Raw genomic sequence first — 12,086 nt, forward strand, 5'->3', positions numbered from 1 at the left:
GGTGTTGGTAGACGATCCCTGCCCAAAAGGAATTCAGTCCACAGGGAGAGATGGACGTTAAAATAAGTTACAAATAGGGGAAATGGAGGATAAGGATATTTACCTAAGTGCTGTGGGGCTGGGGTATCAAAGTGTTTAAGGGGTACCCAGCCAAGTACGTAGTCGACACAGAGGAGAGGGCAGGGAGGGGAAATAAAGGGCTTAGTATGGGAAGGCCTCTTGAAGGAAATGTGATTTTAGGGGGGTTGGAAGGCCCGGCAGAAGGTCAAGCGATTAACGGGAATCTGGACAGAGGAGACGGGGGTCGGGTGATTCAAGTCAGGAAGTGGACTTGGGGTCCCAAAGTCTCCAGATTGTCCATCTAAGCAACCTGAACTCGCTGGGTAACATCCAACCCTTTGGGCCCATCTTAACTGGGGAGATCTTACCAGTCTTGGTGGCCTCCCAGGCTGCGTTCCAACATCAGCCTTGCTCCAGGGAAGCGGGATTTGAAAGCCCCTCTGATCCATGTATTTTCCTCCTCCTGACAGCGGCCGTTTCCAAGACGTTTAGGGATAAACTGGTGGAAAGGGAACTGTGAACTTCTCCCTCCGCCCCTCCCCTCCCCACCAGTTTAATTGGCCCATGCTGGTGTTGTGGAAACTGGCACATTTCTTGCCAGCGCAAATTGGAAAGGATGCGGAACGCCCCCTCCAGAGTGGCATTATGTTTGGTGCCCGGCCTAGCCGCTCCAAGGACAGACTCTCCTTCTGTTCGCCTCTCGTGGCCAGGATAACTGATGGCCAGCTTCCCCCGGGTTTCTTGGCACCAAAGCCACTGGAGAAGAAGCCCGGGACGTTCGGTCCAAACCGAGAAGACCGAAGGTCACGGCCAGTTTGAATTCTTTGGGAAGAGCTTTCCAAACCTTTGAAACCTCTCTCAAGTCGATGAATGACTAGTCTTCATTGAGTCTGCTGAGCACTGGGGCAAGTACAACAGAAGTAAGCCAAGGGTCTTACAAAGTAGCCAGGGAAACGGACAAAAGTTATATTCAAGTGAACGGTCCTGTAGCCAGCTGAAAGGCATCATTGGAACATCCTTTCTTTCTACCTTGTCATGCCCTGGAGGCACAGCGGAGCAAAGAAACGTGTGCTGGAGGAGTATGAAACTACTCTGGTCTCCGTGTGGGCTTCACTGGGGCAAATTAGCCAGTTACATTTTCCGTGAACTCAGCATCCAATGCTGGTCATGGAATGGGGAAGCAAGCTAAGGGGCAAAGGCAGGGAATGGTTTCCATCTGCCTGTTGGGAAAGTATTGGCAAAATGGGTGGCCTGTGAGGTAGCCCTGTCCCCAAGAAGTCATGAAGCAGTGTTGCCTCGTGATCCCTATGTGGGGCTCATCTTGCATTAGGGTTCAAGCAATGAAGCCCTCACCCTCCTCTCTCATGAGGAGTTCTGAAATCCAGCCAAAGGCAAAATACTAGGTTTGAGCCCCCTGACTCTCCCCGAGCACTCACAGGTACCACCTGCACCCGAACCCAGAGACTCCTGAGTTCAGGGTTACAGCTGAGAAATCAGGGCATAGCAGCCAAGGTGGGGTCAGAAGGAATCTGCTACTTACTGGCCCCCAAACTGGGAACCTCTGTGGCCATGAAGTGCAGGGGTGGGAATGTCCCAGCATGGTGACTGGGTAGCACCAAAAGCTGGTCGTTCTCCTCAGAAGTCCCCTTGAGGAACCATTGGACAGAGACCCTCACCCAGCAGGGCCTCAGTTTCCTGTGTTTCTCAAGTGTACCCAGAACTCAACTGTGACAAAACATATTTACAAAGCCCAAGTTTCCCGTGGGCTCTTGTGCCAGGAGAGAGAACTTGACACAACCTGAACCACTTCCTGCCAGCTGAAGGCAGCCCCAACCAGAGCAGTGAAATCTCTTCCCCCTTGGGCTGGGCTCCCAGAATGTCCCTCTAGACTGTAAGCTGGTTGTGGGCAGTCTCCCAAGCAATTTCTTGGTAGTGAAGTCGACCTTTACCTTGCAAATCTGGCTAACCACGTTACCGGCAGAATTTCCTCCGCTCCAAGCGAATTAGCCACTCCTCTGAAAAGGTCGTCGGGTTTCTCCGCAGATGGTTTGCTCCGGCTTCCAGGTTTATGATTTCAAGTGTTTAAGAAGAAAAGTCGGCAGTGTTTGAGGAGGGAGCTGGACACGGCTTCCCCAGGTGAAACGATGCACTCTCTGGAAGTTCTTGTGCCTGTCCTATGGCTCTGAATCCAGGACTTTCCCAGCAACTTCTCCCCGCCCCTTGCCGTATATCGGTGGAGACCAAAAACTCAGTACTGCTGCTTCCAAAGAATGTGAATTCCTGTAGGAAGTATCGGGAGCTCCCAGCAGTCCGGGACTGCAAACCACAGGCGCCTCGGGCTGTAAGACGCTGCTCTGCTTTTCATTTGGGGGTGAAGAGGAATCCACGTAGACCCATCAGGCCTGACTCTGAGTGAGAGTAAAGCAAAGCATTTCATTTGACTGCCTGTGCTGGACTCTCACTCCTCCCCACCCTGCAAGGGGACATGCATGTGAAGGTGTGTACCTCGGGGAGTGTCTCAGCATCCCTAATGAATTTGATGATGTGACAAGGCACGGTGATTTCACTGTGTTTTTAAAAACCTCTCAGGAAGGTATCGGGAAACCCAACCATGGTTTTACCACTCTGTAGAAGCTCTAGCTAAACTTGAAGCTCTGTGTGCTGTCCTGGCCACTGCAGTCTTAGGAAGCAGCACAGTCTAGTGGTTAAGAGCACAGGACCGGGAGTCGTGAGACCTGGGTTCTAATCACAGATCCACCATTGGCTTATTGTGTGACCTAGGTTGAGGCACTTGACTTCTCTGTGCTTTAGTTTCCTCATCTGTAAAGTGAGGATAATGTACCTCTTCTCCCTCTCCTTAGGCTGTGTCTGATATAATAATAATAATAATGTTGGCATTTGTTAAGCGCTTACTATGTGCAAAGCACTGTTCTAAGCGCTTGGGGGGATACAAAGTGATCAGGTTGCCCCACGTGGGGCTCACAGTCTTAATCCCCATTTTACAGAGGAGGTAACTGAGGCTCAGAGAAGTTAAGTGACTGGCCCAAGGTCACACAGCAGACGTGGCGGAGCCGGCATTCGAACCCATGACCTCTGACTCCAAAGCCCGGGCTCTTTCCACTGAGCCACGCTGCTACAATATGATTATATTGGATCTACTCCAGCATTTGGCACATAGTAAGCACTTAATAAATATCAGTTATTAATATTCGATGTAGGAAAAGCAGATAAGGATCACTAAAGTGGTCATGGGGTGAAGCAGCTTCTGAAGGAGGTGTCACCGAAGGATCTTGAGGAAGGAGAGTCGGGACTGGGTTCGTTTTGGATTCTGAGTCAAGAATAAACAGAAGACTCCAGGTGGTACAAGGGATATAAAATTTATTGGTTATAACTACTAAATCTAAGTAGATAAATGATCAGCACAGTCTTTTAGACTGTGAGCCCACTGTTGGGTAGGGACCTGTCTCTATATGTTGCCAACTTGTACTTCCCAAGCGCTTAGTACAGTGCTCTGCACACAGTAAGTGCTCAATAAATACGATTGATTGATTGATCAGCTAAGCACCTCGGTCGAGCTCTTTGAAGCTAGCATTCAGTCAGATTAAGCCTCAAGCGCCTATAATCTTTTCCTTCATGTCCTTTGGAGCCAGCCAATTACAGTAGTTCGATAGGGCTCTGCAGGTTAATGACACCCTGCGCTCCCCATGTTGACTCGGGCTGGTCACGGTGTGGGTGTCCCCTGTCACAGTGGGTAGGTGCCCCAGGCCCAGACCAACTGGTGTTCTCTGTGCACCGGCTACAAAGGACCTCTATTTCATTCGGGATTCACCAAACGCAGAAATAATGACAATTGCCACGTACTCAATTTGCGATTGTCCATATGCTGGGGAGACCTGTGAGCACTCACCCTTTAGCACGTATGCAGTGCCACCTCACCAGCTGAGCAGTCCAAGGGTCTGTGCTTCTGGCACAGGCCCCTCAATTACTTTGGTTTGGGGCAGACAGTCGATGGAGGGTAGCTGAAACGGTTAGGACTCTTCATCTCGAAAGACGAGAGCTGAGAGGTGACCGGATCGAAGTTGATAAGTCAAGAGGAGCAGTGCCCGGGTGGATGTAGAATCACCATTGACTAGACGACCAGATCCCACAGCACCAAACTAAAGGCAAGTACGAGTAGTGGGAAACATACCTTTGCACAGCAAGTGGTGAACAGAGACTGTGTTACTGTGGAAAACTGTGCAGCCAGAAACTAGCATTCGGTTCAGGAAAGGATTGGATCAATCCAAGGAAGATACACCCGGGAAAGTTTGGAATTGAGTGGAGAGATGTTGTTAAAATGCACAGGGTGGGTTTAGATATTTGTGGAGGGTTGGTAGCAGATTTGAGGGACTTCAGCAGCATCATCATCAATCGTATTTATTGAGCACTTACTGTGTGCAGAGCACTGTACTAAGCTCTTGGGAAGTACAAGTTGGCAACATATAGAGACAGTCCCTACCCAGCAGTGGGCTCACAGTCTAAAAGGATGAGGATGAAAGTCAAGCAGGGCAAACACCTTTGGGGTCTGATCCAACGTGCCGGGCCGCACCTTCTTTGGATACCTCGGGAATAACAATAATAATGGCATTTGTTAAGCACTTACTATGTGCAGAGCACTGTTCTAAGCGCTGGGGGGGATACAAGGTGATCAAGTTGTCCCACGTGGGGCTCACAGTCTTAATCCCCATTTTACAGCTGAGGGAACTGAGGCTCAGAGAAGTTAAGTGACTTGCCCAAGGTCACAGAGCAGACGTGGTTGAGTCGGAATTTGAACCCATGACCTCTGACTCCAAAGCCCAGGCTCTTTCCACAGAGCCACGCTGCTTCTGTTCCTTACATGAGTCTGCTGCACATCAAAAGAAATAAAGGGATATTTCTGAGTGGGCTAACACACTGGGATCCCCAGGGGTTGTGATGTGCACCTGTATATATGTATATATGTTTGTACATATTTATTACTCTATTTATTTAGTTTACTTGTACATATCTATTCTATTTATTTTACTTTGTTAGTATGTTTGGTTTTGTTCTCTGTCTCCCCCTTTTAGACTGTGAGCCCACTGCTGGGTAGGGACTGTCTCTATATGTTGCCAACTTGTACTTCCCAAGCGCTTAGTACAGTGCTCTGCACACAGCGCTCAATAAATGCGATTGATGATGATGATGTAGATGTAGGTGGGTAAAGGAACAAGCCTCCCTTCCCTCTGAAACACTGAACTTCCACACCCCCCCTGGGATATTTAAGCAGGAACAGGTGGTGAGAGCAGGCCTAGCTTGGGCCCCAAGGCTTTTGAGGTGAAACTGGAATTTGCTTTTCGTTTGTCACCTGTTCCATTGTACTGGCCCTCCACTCCCCCACATATTCCAGTGGAAATTTCTGAGAGAGAAAGAAGAGAGAGTGTGTGTGTGTGTGTGTGTTGCGGGGGAGGCTGGAAGGGGAGGTGTCATTCAACTGTGTTTGGCAGGCACATAGGTCCCTGGAATATTCCTATCAGCTTCAAGACTTCATCTTTGATAACTGGTGTGTGGAGTCGAGGGCCAGGAGTCTTCGGGGTCCTTGGAGAAGGCCGGGGGCATGGCCAGCCGGACCTTCACGTGCCAGTTGTGAGCCCACTTCAGGTGGTGCAGCCGGCTCAGTTGGAGCTCTGCTGTCATAGCTCAGGTTTGATCAATACCCAGTGCCCCATTTCTGAAGCCTCTCAAACCAAATGTCTGGTCGACCCTGAGGTCTACTTTCCACCCAATTCACCAACCTACTTTGTTACTCTATTTATTTATTTATGTATTTATCATCATCATCAATCGTATTTATTGAGCGCTTACTGTGTGCAGAGCACTGTACTAAAAGCGCTTGGGAAGTACAAGTTGGCGACATATAGAGACATTTTACTTGTACATATCTATTCCATTTATTTTATTTTGTTAGTATGTTTGGTTTTGTTCTCTGTCTCCCCCTTTTAGACTGTGAGCCCACTGTTGGGTAGGGACTGTCTCTATATGTTGCCAATTTGGACTTCCCAAGCGCTTAGTACAGTGCTCTGCACATAGTAAGCGCTCAATAAATACAATTGATGATGACATATGGAGACATTTTACTTGTACATATCTATTCCATTTATTTTATTTTGTTAGTATGTTTGGTTTTGTTCTCTGTCTCCCCCTTTTAGACTGTGAGCCCACTGTTGGGTAGGGACTGTCTCTATATGTTGCCAATTTGGACTTCCCAAGCGCTTAGTACAGTGCTCTGCACATAGTAAGCGCTCAATAAATACGATTGAGGATGACATATGGAGACATTTTACTTGTACATATCTATTCTATTTATTTTATTTTGTTAGTATGTTTGGTTTTGTCCTCTGTGTCCCCCTTTTAGACTGTGAGCCCACTGTTGGGTAGGGACTGTCTCTATAGGTTGCCAACTTGTATTTCCCAAGCGCTCAGTACAGTGCTCTGCACACAGTAAGCGCTCAATAAATACGATTGATGATGAACCTCTGGGGGACTCCAGCAAAAACCACCCGGTGGTCTCTTGTTTCCTTTCGTCCAACTTGTTGCCCCATCTTGCCGCTTCTTCCAGAACCCCTGGTTCTTCCTATGCTCCTTTGTCCAAATTTTAATGACCACCTGCCTTCATTATTGCTGCTTCCTGCTTCCAGGCTGCCCTTAGAATGCCCCCTACCACCACCCATACCCAACCTGCTCTGGACCTCTCCCACGTGACATTTTTGTCACCCTGGGGACCAAGTCCTCCCTTCAAGGCCCTGCTGAGAGCTCACCTCCTCCAGGAAGCCTTCCCAGACTGAGCCCCTTCCTTCCTCTCCCCCTCGTCCCCCTCTCCATCCCCCCCATCTTACCTCCTTCCCTTCCCCACAGCACCTGTATAGATGTATATATGTTTGTACATATTTATTACTCTTTATTTTATTTGTACATATCTATTCTATTTTATTTTGTTAGTATGTTTGATTTTGTTCTCTGTCTCCCCCTTTTAGACTGTGAGCCCACTGTAGGGTAGGGACTGTCTCTATATGTTGCCAAGCGCTTAGTACAGTGCTCTGCACATAGTAAGCGCTCAATAAATACAATTGATGATGATGAAGTCCATGCACCTTGACCTCCTCCTGCTAGTGTCCTAAAGAATGACAACGGTCACTTCCTCCAGGCCTGAACCCACCCTCGGGGCCAGATGAGACTGGGCCCTGCTACCTTGGACTGTCCCCATGCAGACCTCATTTCAAGCTCCCCAGAACAGGAGAGGAGGAGGGGGGTTGAGATAGAGCCTCTTGCCTACAACAGTAGAGGCATTCAGCACCTGTTCCCCATTGCCACCACTGCTTCTCTCTTAAAAGTCAATCAATCATATTTATTGAGCGCTTACTGTGTGCAGAGCACTGGACTAAGCACTTGGGAAGTACAAGTTGGCAACATATAGAGACGGTCCCTACCCAACAGTGGGCTCACAGTCTAGAAGGGGGAGACAGAGAACAAAACCAAACATATTAACAGAATAAAATAAATCATCATCATCAATCGTATTTATTGAGCACTTACTATGTGCAGAGCACTGTACTAAGCGCTTGGGAAGTCTAAGTTGGCAACATCTAGAGACAGTCCCTACCCAACAGTGGGCTCACAGTCTAAAAGGGGGAGACAGAGAACAAAACCAAACATACTAACAAAATAAAATAAATAGAATAGGTATGTACAAGTAAAATAAATAAATCAATAGAGTAATAAATATGTACATACTGGATAGAGCCTGGGCCGGAATCCCCATTTTGCAGATGAGGTAACTGAGACCCAGAGGAGCAAAGTGACTTGCCTGAGTTTATTCTAGACCATGAGCCCATTGTTTGGTAGGGACCGTCTCTCTATGTTGCCGACTTGTACTTCCCAAGCGCTTAGTACAGTGCTCTGCACACAGCAAGTGCTCAATAAATACGATTGAATGAATGAATGAATGAATGAATGGGTTCTAATCCCGGCTCCATCACCTGTCTGCTGTGTAGCCCTGGACTAGTCACTTCACTTCTCTGGGCGTCAGTTGCCTCAACTGGAAAATGGGGAGGAAAACTGCGAGCCCTATATGGGACAGGGGCTGTGTCCAACCCAATCTGCTTCTATCCACCCCAGCGCTTAGTACATAGGAATAGAATAGATATGTACGAGGAAAATAGAGTCATAAATATGTACAAACATATATACATATATACAGGTGCTGTGGGGAAGGGAAGGAGGTAAGACGGGGCGGGGGGATGGAGAGGGAGCTGTCTGTGGGCAACAACCAGTGTTTGAAGTGGTGATTTAGTGGGGAGTAGGCAAAGTCTAGTTCATTTCCTTCTCTTTGATAGTTGTCGTTAAATACTCTGTGTGGGTAGGGATGTTGACAGGAGGAACTGGAAGGGCCTCCAGTTAAAGGCCTAAGCTCAGTCCAGATGGGCCACTCCAGAAAAGAGCCCCCTCAGATGATATTTTCTCTGACAACGGAAATGTTCAAGCCAGGTGTTCAGAGAGAAAACAGCCATTGGCTGGTAGCTCTCATTATTATTATGGTATTTGTTAAGCGCTTACTGGGTGTCAAGCAGGGGGGTAGATTATAAATTAATCAGGTTGGAGACAGCCCCTGTCCCTCATGGGATCACGGTCTGTGTTAGGAGACACAGCTGGCATTGAATCCCCATTGTACAGATGTGGAAACTGTGGCACAAAGAAGTGACTTGCCTAGGGTCACACAGCAGCCAACTGGCGGAGCTGGAATTAATAACAGTAATAATAATAACTGTGGTTTTTAAGCGTTTACTGTGTGCCAGGCACTGTTCTAGAACGCAGGTCCTCTGACTCCCAGGCTAGTATTCTTTCCATTAGGGCAGCGTGGCTCAGTGGAAAGAGCCCGGGCTTTGGAGTCAGAGGTCATGGGTTCAAATCCCGCCGCCGCCAATTGTCAGCTGTGTGACTTTGGGCAAGTCACTTAACTTCTCTGTGCCTCAGTTACCTCATCTGTCAAATGGGGATGAAGACTGTGAGCCCCCCATGGGACAACCTGATCACCTTGTAACCACCTCCCCAGTGCTTAGAACAGTGCTCTGCATGTAGTAAGCGCTTAATAAATGCCATCATTATTATCATTATTATTATTATTATTATCCAGCCCAGTGCCACATACTTGTCTCACCCCCAACACCTAGCCCACTTCCCGCTTCTGGCCTGGAACGCACTCCCTCCCTCTAATTTGACAATTACTCTCCCCACCTTTCCCCCCCGAGAGGCCTTCCCACACTAAGCCCCACTTTTCCTCATCTCCAGCTGTCTTCCGCGTCGCCCCAACTTGCTCCCTTTGCTCTCCCCCCTTCCCAGCCCCACAGCACTTATGCACATATCTGTAATTTTATTTATTTGCATTGATGGTCTGTCTCCCCCCCCACCCTTACTAAGCACACTGAGGGCAGGAGATGCCACTGTTTATTTCTGTGTTGTAATAATAATAATAATGGCATTTATTAAGTGCTTACTGTGTGCAGAGCACTGTTCTAAGCGCTGGGTCCCCCAGGTGCGCACACAGTAAGTGCTCAGTAAATACGATTGAATGAATGAACATGGTGGAGAAAGTGCGGCTGGGAAGTGATCCCCTTTGCCTCCTGTCAGAGCCCCATGCCCTCCTCCGGCCTGCCACCTCCTCACCGGCAGCTTTCGCCAAGCTGTACTGGGGCGGCAAAGCTTTCACCTTCCCTTGGGGCCAAGTTGGCCCTGCCCAAGTTTCCCGCTCAGCATGTGCCCGCCACATGGCCAAGCCGCTCGTGGGCCAGGGTGGGGGTCCCAGGGTCCGAGAAGTTGTCCCCGGCGGCCGCGGGCTCCGGGAGGATCCGGTCCGCCTGTTCTCCTCGGGGACCCAGCGGGCAGCCAACGCCTGGTTTTCCCCTCTCGATGCCAGGGTTGGGAACAAAAATACCACTTGGCCTTTCCAAAAGGCCGTTCCTAAGCAAACACACGAGGTTGGGGCCATATGCTATGCATTACGGATTAATAATTTCCAGTTTCTTGCTCTCGCTTTTCTAACTCATCTGTCTCCTTCGGCCCATGGCGGCCAATCGCCTTTCCCGTGGCCCCTTCCTGCGCGGCACCGGGACAGGCCGATCTGTCGGCAGATGTTAGCGCTGCCCAGATCGGGCCGGGAGCTCAGTGCGGGGCAGGGAGCGGGGGCGAGCTGGGCCCTGTGAGCCTGTTGTTGGGTAGGGACTGTCTCTATCTGTTGCCTAATTGGACTTTCCAAGCGCTTAGTACAGTGCTCTGCACACGGTAAGCGCTCAATAAATACGACTGAGTGAATGAGAATGTGAGCCCGTTGTTGGGTAGGGACTGTCTCTATCTGTTGCCTAATTGGACTTTCCAAGCGCTTAGTGCAGTGCTGTGCACACGGTAAGCGCTCAATAAATACAATTGAGTGAATGAGAGTGTGAGCCTGTTGTTGGGTAGGGACTGTCTCTATCTGTTGCCTAATTGGACTTTCCAAGCGCTTAGTGCAGCGCTCTGCACACAGTAAGCGCTCAATAAATACGATTGAGTGAATGAGAGTGTGAACCCGTTGTTGGGTAGGGACTGTCTCTATCTGTTGCCTAATTGGACTTTCCAAGCGCTTAGTGCAGCGCTCTGCACACAGTAAGCGCTCAATAAATACAATTGAGTGAATGAGACTGTGAGCCCGTTGTTGGGTAGGGACTGTCTCTATCTGTTGCCAAATTGGACTTTCCAAGCGCTTAGTGCAGCGCTCTGCACACGGTAAGCGCTCAATAAATACGGTTGAGTGAATGAGACTGTGAGCCCGTTGTTGGGTAGGGACTGTCTCTATCCGTTGCCTAATTGGACTTTCCAAGAGCTTAGTACAGTGCTAGGCACACAGTAAGCGCTCAGTAAATACAATTGAGTGAATGAGAGTGTGAGCCTGTTGTTGGGTAGGGACTGTCTCTATCTGTTGCCTAATTGGACTTTCCAAGCGCTTAGCGCAGCGCTCTGCACACAGTAAGCGCTCAATAAATACGATTGAGTGACTGAGAGTGTGAGCCCGTTGTTGGGTAGGGACTGTCTCTATCTGTTGCCAAATTGGACTTTCCAAGAGCTTAGTGCAGCGCTCCGCACACAGTAAGCGCTCAATAAATACAATTGAGTGAATGAGACTGTGAGCCTGTTGTTGGGTAGGGACTGTCTCTGTTGCCTAATTGGACTTTCCAAGTGCTTAGTGCAGTGCTCTGCACACAGTAAGCGCTCAATAAATACGATTGAGTGAGAGTGTGAGCCCGTTGTTGGGTAGGGACTGTCTCTATCCGTTGCCTAATTGGACTTTCCAAGCGCTTAGTGCAGCGCTCTGCACACGGTAAGCGCTCAATAAATACGATTGAGTGAATGAGAGTGTGAGCCCGTTAGTTGTTGGGTAGGAATTGTCTCTATCCGTTGCCAAATTGGACTTTCCAAGCGTTTAGTACAGTGCTGTGCACACAGTAAGCGCTGCATGAATAGGATTGAATGAGTGAATGCCGCCGTGTCCCACCTGCCACGAAGCTGCTCCTTGGCGCCGCGGCCACCGCCACCGCCGGCAGGGGGCGCCCTGCTGGCCGGAGGCGCTCCGCGGGCCTCGCAGCCCCCGGCTGCGGCGCCCCCTGCAGGGCGGGACGGGGGGGCACGTGTGGAGGCCCGCGGGCCTCCTCCCTCCTCCCCCCCCGCCTCCTTTAGCCAATCAGCGGCCGGGCCGCGGAAGGGCGGGGCAACCTGGGCTCTCCCCCGCCCCCCTCCGCCTCCTTCAGCCAATCAGCTGCTGGGCCGCGGAGGTGGGGGGAAGCCTCCCGCCTCCCTCAGCCAATCAGCGTCCGGGCAGCGGCGGTTGGGCGGAAGGGGGGTGCAGCCTGGGCCGCCCCTTGCTCCCTCAGCCAATCAGCGTCCGGGCCGCGGAGGTTGGGCGGGAGGGAGGGTGCAGCCTGGGCCCCGCCCCCCCGCTCCCG

This window comes from Tachyglossus aculeatus, chromosome 17 (assembly GCF_015852505.1).
Source record: "Tachyglossus aculeatus isolate mTacAcu1 chromosome 17, mTacAcu1.pri, whole genome shotgun sequence".
Classification (NCBI taxonomy): Eukaryota; Metazoa; Chordata; class Mammalia; order Monotremata; family Tachyglossidae; genus Tachyglossus; species Tachyglossus aculeatus.